At 34.8% G+C, this 7,266-nt stretch overlaps 1 long non-coding RNA gene across 1 annotated transcript; it reads right to left on the bottom strand.

The window, feature by feature from the left end:
- Positions 1-345: 345 nt before the first annotated feature.
- Positions 346-7,011, bottom strand: LOC148869462 (uncharacterized). The gene is made up of 2 exons (XR_016106908.1): positions 6,519-7,011; positions 346-675 (listed from the first exon to the last, which is right to left on the bottom strand). It is a non-coding gene; the product is annotated as an uncharacterized LOC148869462 (long non-coding RNA).
- Between the last annotated feature and the right edge of the window lie 255 nt (positions 7,012-7,266).

Raw genomic sequence — 7,266 nt, forward strand, 5'->3', positions numbered from 1 at the left:
TGATCATGTATTTGGAACATCTCCCCATGAAATGGAATTTGCTTCTGATTTGTTGGGAAAGAATGCAATCAGTATCAAAAACTTGAATTGGATGAAACTTTCAGCCATTAGAATGGTTCTTATTTTTAATTTGATTCTATGACAGATGGCCTCTTAAACAATAATGTATAAAGAAATTAATGCATTTCCTTATAGTTGAGCCAGTACCGATCCCATTGTTCTTGGCTTCTTTTGTGGTATTCATCATCCTTCCCTATTCATTTTGCACTCTAAGCGTGGTATTCATCCCCGTTTAGCTCATTGTATTTGTAAGAAGCAATTTTGAACAAAAAGGCTAAAAATGCGCTTTTTCAAAAAGCCATTTCAAAAAAATTGCATTCTTTGAAGTATGTTTAGGGAAAAAAGCACTTCCAAAAAGAGAGAAGAAATAAAACTTGAATGGTTAATATTAGTTGGAAATAAACAATCAGTACAGGGTGGCTAAGGTTGAAATGTGGACATAATACTAAACACGTGGCTATGCCAAAGGATCCAAAATAGTTCATCTGGTCACTTGGCATCTCTATAGTGAAGGGTGGGCTCTTGGCATCATGAAGACGAGCCGGTGGGCCGGCGCATACATCTCTGCTACCATCAATCCAGCAAATAGCCTTTGTGCCGCTATGGGGGCCAAAGCTGCATCACATGTACCCCAAAAAGGAGGAGAAAAAGGGAAAAAAGAACATCATGAACAGTTTGGATTGGTCATATGATCCCTCCAACTGGTAGAAATCAGTGAATTTGTGTGAAGTGCAAACAAGATCCCTAATTTAAATGGGAACTTCTTGCTAAGAAACATGCTTTTTAGTTAGAAAGAATATTAGAGAAATTTAGTCTCATCAGTTTGTTTGCAGTGTGAATTTCATTTGCATTGATGTAAATGCATGGGAATGCAAATAGGTTGAGTATAAATTCTGATTTACTTTTTGCTTTAGATTTAACTATTTTATTTGTTTGTAAGAACTAAAATATAGTAGTCCCCATTTTATTCGAAAAAGAATGGAAAAAGAAGGTGGCTATCTGTTTAGGAGTGAGCTAGGAAACAAGATGATGTGGTCCCTACTTTGGGAATTGAAGATTTTGCATCGATTTTCTGAATGCAGAATTTGCATCACCAATAAATGTAAGGGAGACACAAATGTACAAATCTTGCATTAGGAATGCAAATCAGTCACAATTCACAACTTGCAATCATGGATGCAAAACTGAACTGGGTGCAAAATTTTTATCCAGTTCATATTTGCACGGCAACCAAACAGAGCCTTAAATAGACTAGACTAAAAGATATAACACCATCATTCCCACTTTTCCAGCTTACTAGCAAACGTGCCCTTATTTTTGCACATGACGATTTTAGATGATAATGTATAAAAATGTGTCCAGTTAACTTTCACAATTTTTATATTTTTATATATATAAACATTTTTCACAAATTTTCACCGTCAATAAAATCTAATATTGTTCATCATAGTTATTTTTCTTTAATATATTAGAGATGTTTTCAAAATTTTATAGATTTTTTGTTTTTTCTAATGTTTGTATTTATTTTTCATTTAAAACTTTTTGTTGTTTAATTATGACGCAATGAGATGACTCATTTGACCTAGATGTTTTAAGTTCTTATGAACCACGTAGAGGGAAGAATAGATGTATTCTTGGGTCAATTTGAAAAAAAAAAAAGATGGACATTATTAAAATTATTGAATTCAGATGTAATTAATTAGTAGAATTTATTGATGAGAAAAAATGCCTTAAGAGAATGAGAATTAATACCCTAAACATAAGATTTAATGAATTCAGCGAGGTGAAAAGTAATAGTTCAAATACCCATAGAATATGATGGAGACCAAATTTAAAGATAAGGGTATTTTAGTGAAAAAGAAAACCTTTACTTAATTTATACTTTTAATAATAGTATAAATATAAATATAGATTAGGTGATCATTTCATTCAGTTCACTACCCCTGGGTAAGGTCACCCTGGTCCAAAGATCAAACCAAAATTTGGTTGACATTTTGTCTAGCTCAGCCTAAACTTCTTAAACTCCTCTCATGCCAAGAATTCGAGCTGAATAAAATGGGCCTTGGCCCATCTGAGGCACAAGCAATAGCCCTAATGACAATTGGTCGTTCAAACCTAAACCAACCTATTTATTCAGATCAAAACTTTAATACACGCTTTAGAAGCAAAAGAAATGTAATGTGCTAATATAGCTTTCGTTTGCTTAGCCCTAATGACAAACGGTCGTTTGCTTACACCGTTTTGAGTTGAAACACCATTTATACTTGAATCCCAAATACCATTGTTTTCTTACCATGATAACGAAACACGAATACAATTTTATTTTATTTTTTATTTTTTTGTTGAATCCTGTTTGGTAAGAAAAATGTGTTTTTCACCCATGTCAGTGGCATATCAGCAGCGCCAAATCAGTCAGGGTGTTGAGACTTTGCCTCCCAATCAAAACACCCTTTGATTTACATTTCAAGTGGAAATGGTTTATAACTGTGTTAACTCAAAACAGTCTCAATGAAACAGAAAATTGATCATTAAATTCAAGGAGTTTACTTTTGCTACTACAGTGTCGTAGTGAAGGGCTAAAACAGAAAATCATCGCCTTGCATCTACTGCAGTGGTCCCACCCATTAAGTCACTTCATCTAATTTTAGGTGGGGCCATGGCAACAAATCAAAGGCTTCGATTTCCTTGTTTCTGTGCAGGGATATGACACTGTCATAACAAATGTGGTGTTGAAATTCAAAATGCCTAAGTGGTGTTGGCGTGACAACATTTCTAGTAGAAACAGCCATGGTAAAAGAACATCCCCTATCATCCAATGGGATCACGGAAATATTAAGACCTTCACACAATTTAGAGGAATAGGGTACAGAGCAAATGTTACACCGATCTTACAATACATCCTACCGTGTATTGAGAATATCATCTTCCCATGAATAACAACACACAAGTATAGGAGATATTCCCCATGTGTGGCTGGGATATATAAATACCTACTTTGGGCCCGTTCGTTTTTTGGTAAATTACTTATACAGGTAAATGCAATTACCTAGGTAATTTTTTCCTGAAAAACACTTACTCGGGTAAGTGCATTTACCTATGTTCTTTTATTTCTCAGGCAAATAAGGTAATGACAATTTTAGTCATAAGAAATCCATTATTAAAAGCGACATTTTTGTCCCATTCAAGTGTTAACAAATTTCCTCTTAGGTGGGAAAGTTATTTGCCTACGTAGGACATGAGTATCATTTACCCAAATAAGTGATATCCAAGAAAATAAACTTTCCCTATTCCCCCACATTAATCAGAAAAATGAACATGAGATTCTTGGTCAATAAGAACTAAAATATCATTGACCAACTTTCCCCTCTCAGAAACACCCTTAATGAATCAATTACGAGTGGATTGGCCCTACCTAATGAATTGTTCATTAAGATGAACTAAAGGCATTTACCTTTCTGCCAGAAATATCTATGGGCAGTAAGTCAGGCCTCCATGGGCAGACTGAATGGAATAAGGCCTGACTGCTCCAGTCTTACTCCTAAGCTAACTGCATATATCACTAGCTACTCCAATGGCTAATCGACTATCTTTCTGTAACTGAATTGTCCTTTCCCTTGTGGGGGGACCCTTGATGTTAGGGCAAATCAAGCATTCCTTAAAAACTGACTAGAGGTTGGAATATATTTGGTCTGAAAACAACAAATAGAGGACAGGATAAGGGCTACTTGCAACCATAAAGTATTTTATTTGTTATCTTGATGTCCAAAATCTACACAGCCGGAATTTAATGCTTTGTCAGACCATGGGTGGCATTAGATTAATTTTGTGTAAAACCAAAATCAATTATCTTATATAGAACCCCATCATCATCATCATCATCATCATCATCATCATCATCATCATCATCATCAATATTGTCAATAAATAAATAAAGGGTTGCATTCAACCACTAGACAACAGTTATTAAAATTTTAAGTCCAACATTGAATTTAATAATAGTTTAAATTAGTTCCTATTACAAAATAACCGTCCATTTGTATTGGAATTATTTTATTAGATAATATAGGCTGTAACATGGTATATATAAATAAAATTTCAACAAATAATGGTGACTAACGTAATGAGGTTTATCTGTGATCCCAAAATCTAAGCATGCTATGCTCCAAAAGGGAAAGAAATGCTTGAGGCACATGGCTCAAAATAAAGAAAATATAAATCCAATGGTCAAATTTCAGGATTTTTAAGATGTAATCTCTTGATAAAAATCAACAATTTTGTTATCTTCATCGTAAACACTGCAGAGTATTGGTTTTCTTTGTCTCAAAATTTTCAGTAAAATTCTGTTTTCTGTTGCTTCTAAGAAAGATTGTGAGGACTTTTAAATGAAATTACAGCTGCTTATTTTTAATATCAAAAAAGTATTTTGGTAGGCAAAATATATGGAAGAAAATAATTATATACAAAAATTTTCTAGTGCTAATATACAAAATATCATAAAGGAAAATAATTAATTTTATTAAATTTTCTAATGCTTGATTGCAACTTGTTGGGGTCATGGGCTGAACAACCAGATATTCAGACTAGGCGGAGGGGAGGGACTTCCATTAAATCAAAAGCTTCATTGGATGAGAGTGGTTTAAGGAAACAGTCATAAAATAGAACTTTCAAAATAAAAGCCCACTATTGATCTCATCCAAGACTTGGGTAATAACTTATACACTCAAAAGGGGTAAGTCACTTTATCCCATTTTCACTCTAGTTTTGAACAATATTTTGCTTTGGTGTTTTACTGATAACAAACACCAGATAATTTACAATTTTATAAAATAGCTGTTTTGTAACATATTCTATGTCCAGCCAAACACATATTCTATGTCCAAAATATTATGAATATTTGTATAATTTTACATGATGATAATCCAATCATACATGCATACATACAGAGAGATAAATAGATATGTCTTGATTTCGGTGCAGGTTATAAAAGTTAATTCCAACCACCATATATCGTAAATGCTTAATACTTATTTGTCATGCACGTGCTCTTACCCTAGAGACACTAGCATATTGTCCAATAAACATCAATGCGTTGCAATATTTTAAATGTAGTTTAAAAAGCTTTACTAGGATCATCACAAAAATGTAGTTTAATATTTCATTTTTCCTTATTTTCTGACGGCATAGTGGTTTGTTGTTACAAGATGAAGAAGGATTTTTAACATAAGCTTGTGATATAATGCCTAGAAATTTTATCAAGAAGAAAATCGTTTTGGTCAAATAATTGAAAATGAGAAAAGATAATAATGTCCAAGAGAATAACATATTATATATGATAATCTATCCTCACTCCAATTGAAAAAAAAAATAACAGAAAAGAAAACAATGGGAAAAGAAACATATAACAAATTACGAATCATTGGGGTCAATTTGCTTTTTAGGAGACAAATTTTCAACCAATAGTTTTCTGAAATAATGTGATAAAAATATCTCCATTTGTCATCATCTTCATCATCATTATTTCTTAAATTATTGTGCATCGATGATGAATGCCTCTAGGAAAATCAATGACCAAGTTGATCCAATTATCAGAACTGTCTTATCCATTGCTTGCATTTCTTTAGAGCGCAAAAGAAAATAAGGATTGTCTCAAGGAAAGGTCTATCCGTTGGGTTATGTAGTTACTGCATATATTCGACCAAGTTGGGTGGAATTAGGTTTGAGTCTTGAGGTGATGATCTCCAAGCTTGCCTAAACTATAGCAGGGATCCAATGGGGAAAACTTGAAGATTGGCTATGGGTTGAATGAAAGCAAAAGAGATTGGTTAGCTCTATATCTCCACACACAGAACAAGCAATCTTATTCAATTCAGTCTTTCACTCACAGTGGTGACTGGTGAACTGTTCTGCTTCTTTCTTCTGTTGAACACTGAACTAGCTGGAATAAATAGATCAGTGGAGTTACATCATCCTCAGCCACAGCCCATCATATCAATGAACCAGAATTTTAAGCCGATTGGAGCTACCCATATTATATATATGAGAGGACCAAACAAAGAAAATTCAAGTGTAACGGTAGAATTATCTGACCAATGAAAAGCCCCCAGCCTTAGGGGGGTATTGGGGTTTTAACTTCTCATGATTTTTACTGAGACCCATTTCCAGAATTTAAGAGAAAGGACATCCCAATGTAAACAAGGACATTTCCAGCTACAAAGAGTACAATTCCAGGGCAACAAACTCAAACAGCTTGATAGCTCTAAAACCAACTGGTAGCTGCTAGAACTCTAGCTACTAGACATAGCAGAAAGTTAGGACCAAAAACATGGGCTGTCTCTCTCTCTCTCTCTCTGCAATTAACAGTTCAAATCTCACTGCAAATCCAAGGTGGTTCTTTTCTTTCTTTGTCTTCTTTCTTACAAAATGAACTATTTACAGAGAAGCAAAGCAATGTCAATTACCTGTACAATGAAGACAGAAACGACCCAAACAACTCCATTGCTGATCGATCGTCCTCTGGAGAAGAATCTCTTCCATCTCTTCCCACAGCTATCTTGAACTTGAACAGTTGAATTACAACACCATTCTCGTCATTGGCTTCGACTCTTTACGTTCAAGAAAGCTGTGGAAAAACATGAAAGGGTTCAGAAATCCAACAACCCAGGAAATGAAGAAGAAGAAGAAAATGGAAGAAGACCCATGTGAGAATTGGGAATTATGAGATGAAACAAACGGAGAAGATGGGATCTTTGGTTTGGCTGGAGCTTGGAATTCTCTTTGCTCGTCCACTTGTTTATATAGGATTCAATCCCAAGAGATGGATGCAACATTTACTGCTAGCGCTTTGCCTCGATCCGTGCACGTTAGCACAACCTTGAGCCGAAGAAGGTACCCGTATTCCTTAAGCTTTTTCTACCAAACATACCCTAACCTTTCGTACAGTTGACATTGGAAAGTAATATTCTGCGACACATCTCCTCTGTCATGTTTACATCTATCTATCTTAACACTGTACCCATAATCGAGCACTGACGGGCCCTACTACTCCATGGATCGGTTCAGCCCGCCACCCATCGAGTATGACCCGACCCATCAACCCACTGCGTTATAAAATTAAAAAAAAAAACTTTCAGCTAGTTGATGTATTGAAGTTTGCCCTAACCCAATAAAGATCCAATCCGTTATTGTCAGGCTTGGATTGGCCGGATA

This window comes from Nelumbo lutea, chromosome 2 (genome assembly GCF_056320005.1).
Source record: "Nelumbo lutea isolate HS-2025 chromosome 2, American lotus-T2T, whole genome shotgun sequence".
NCBI classification, from domain to species: Eukaryota; Viridiplantae; Streptophyta; class Magnoliopsida; order Proteales; family Nelumbonaceae; genus Nelumbo; species Nelumbo lutea.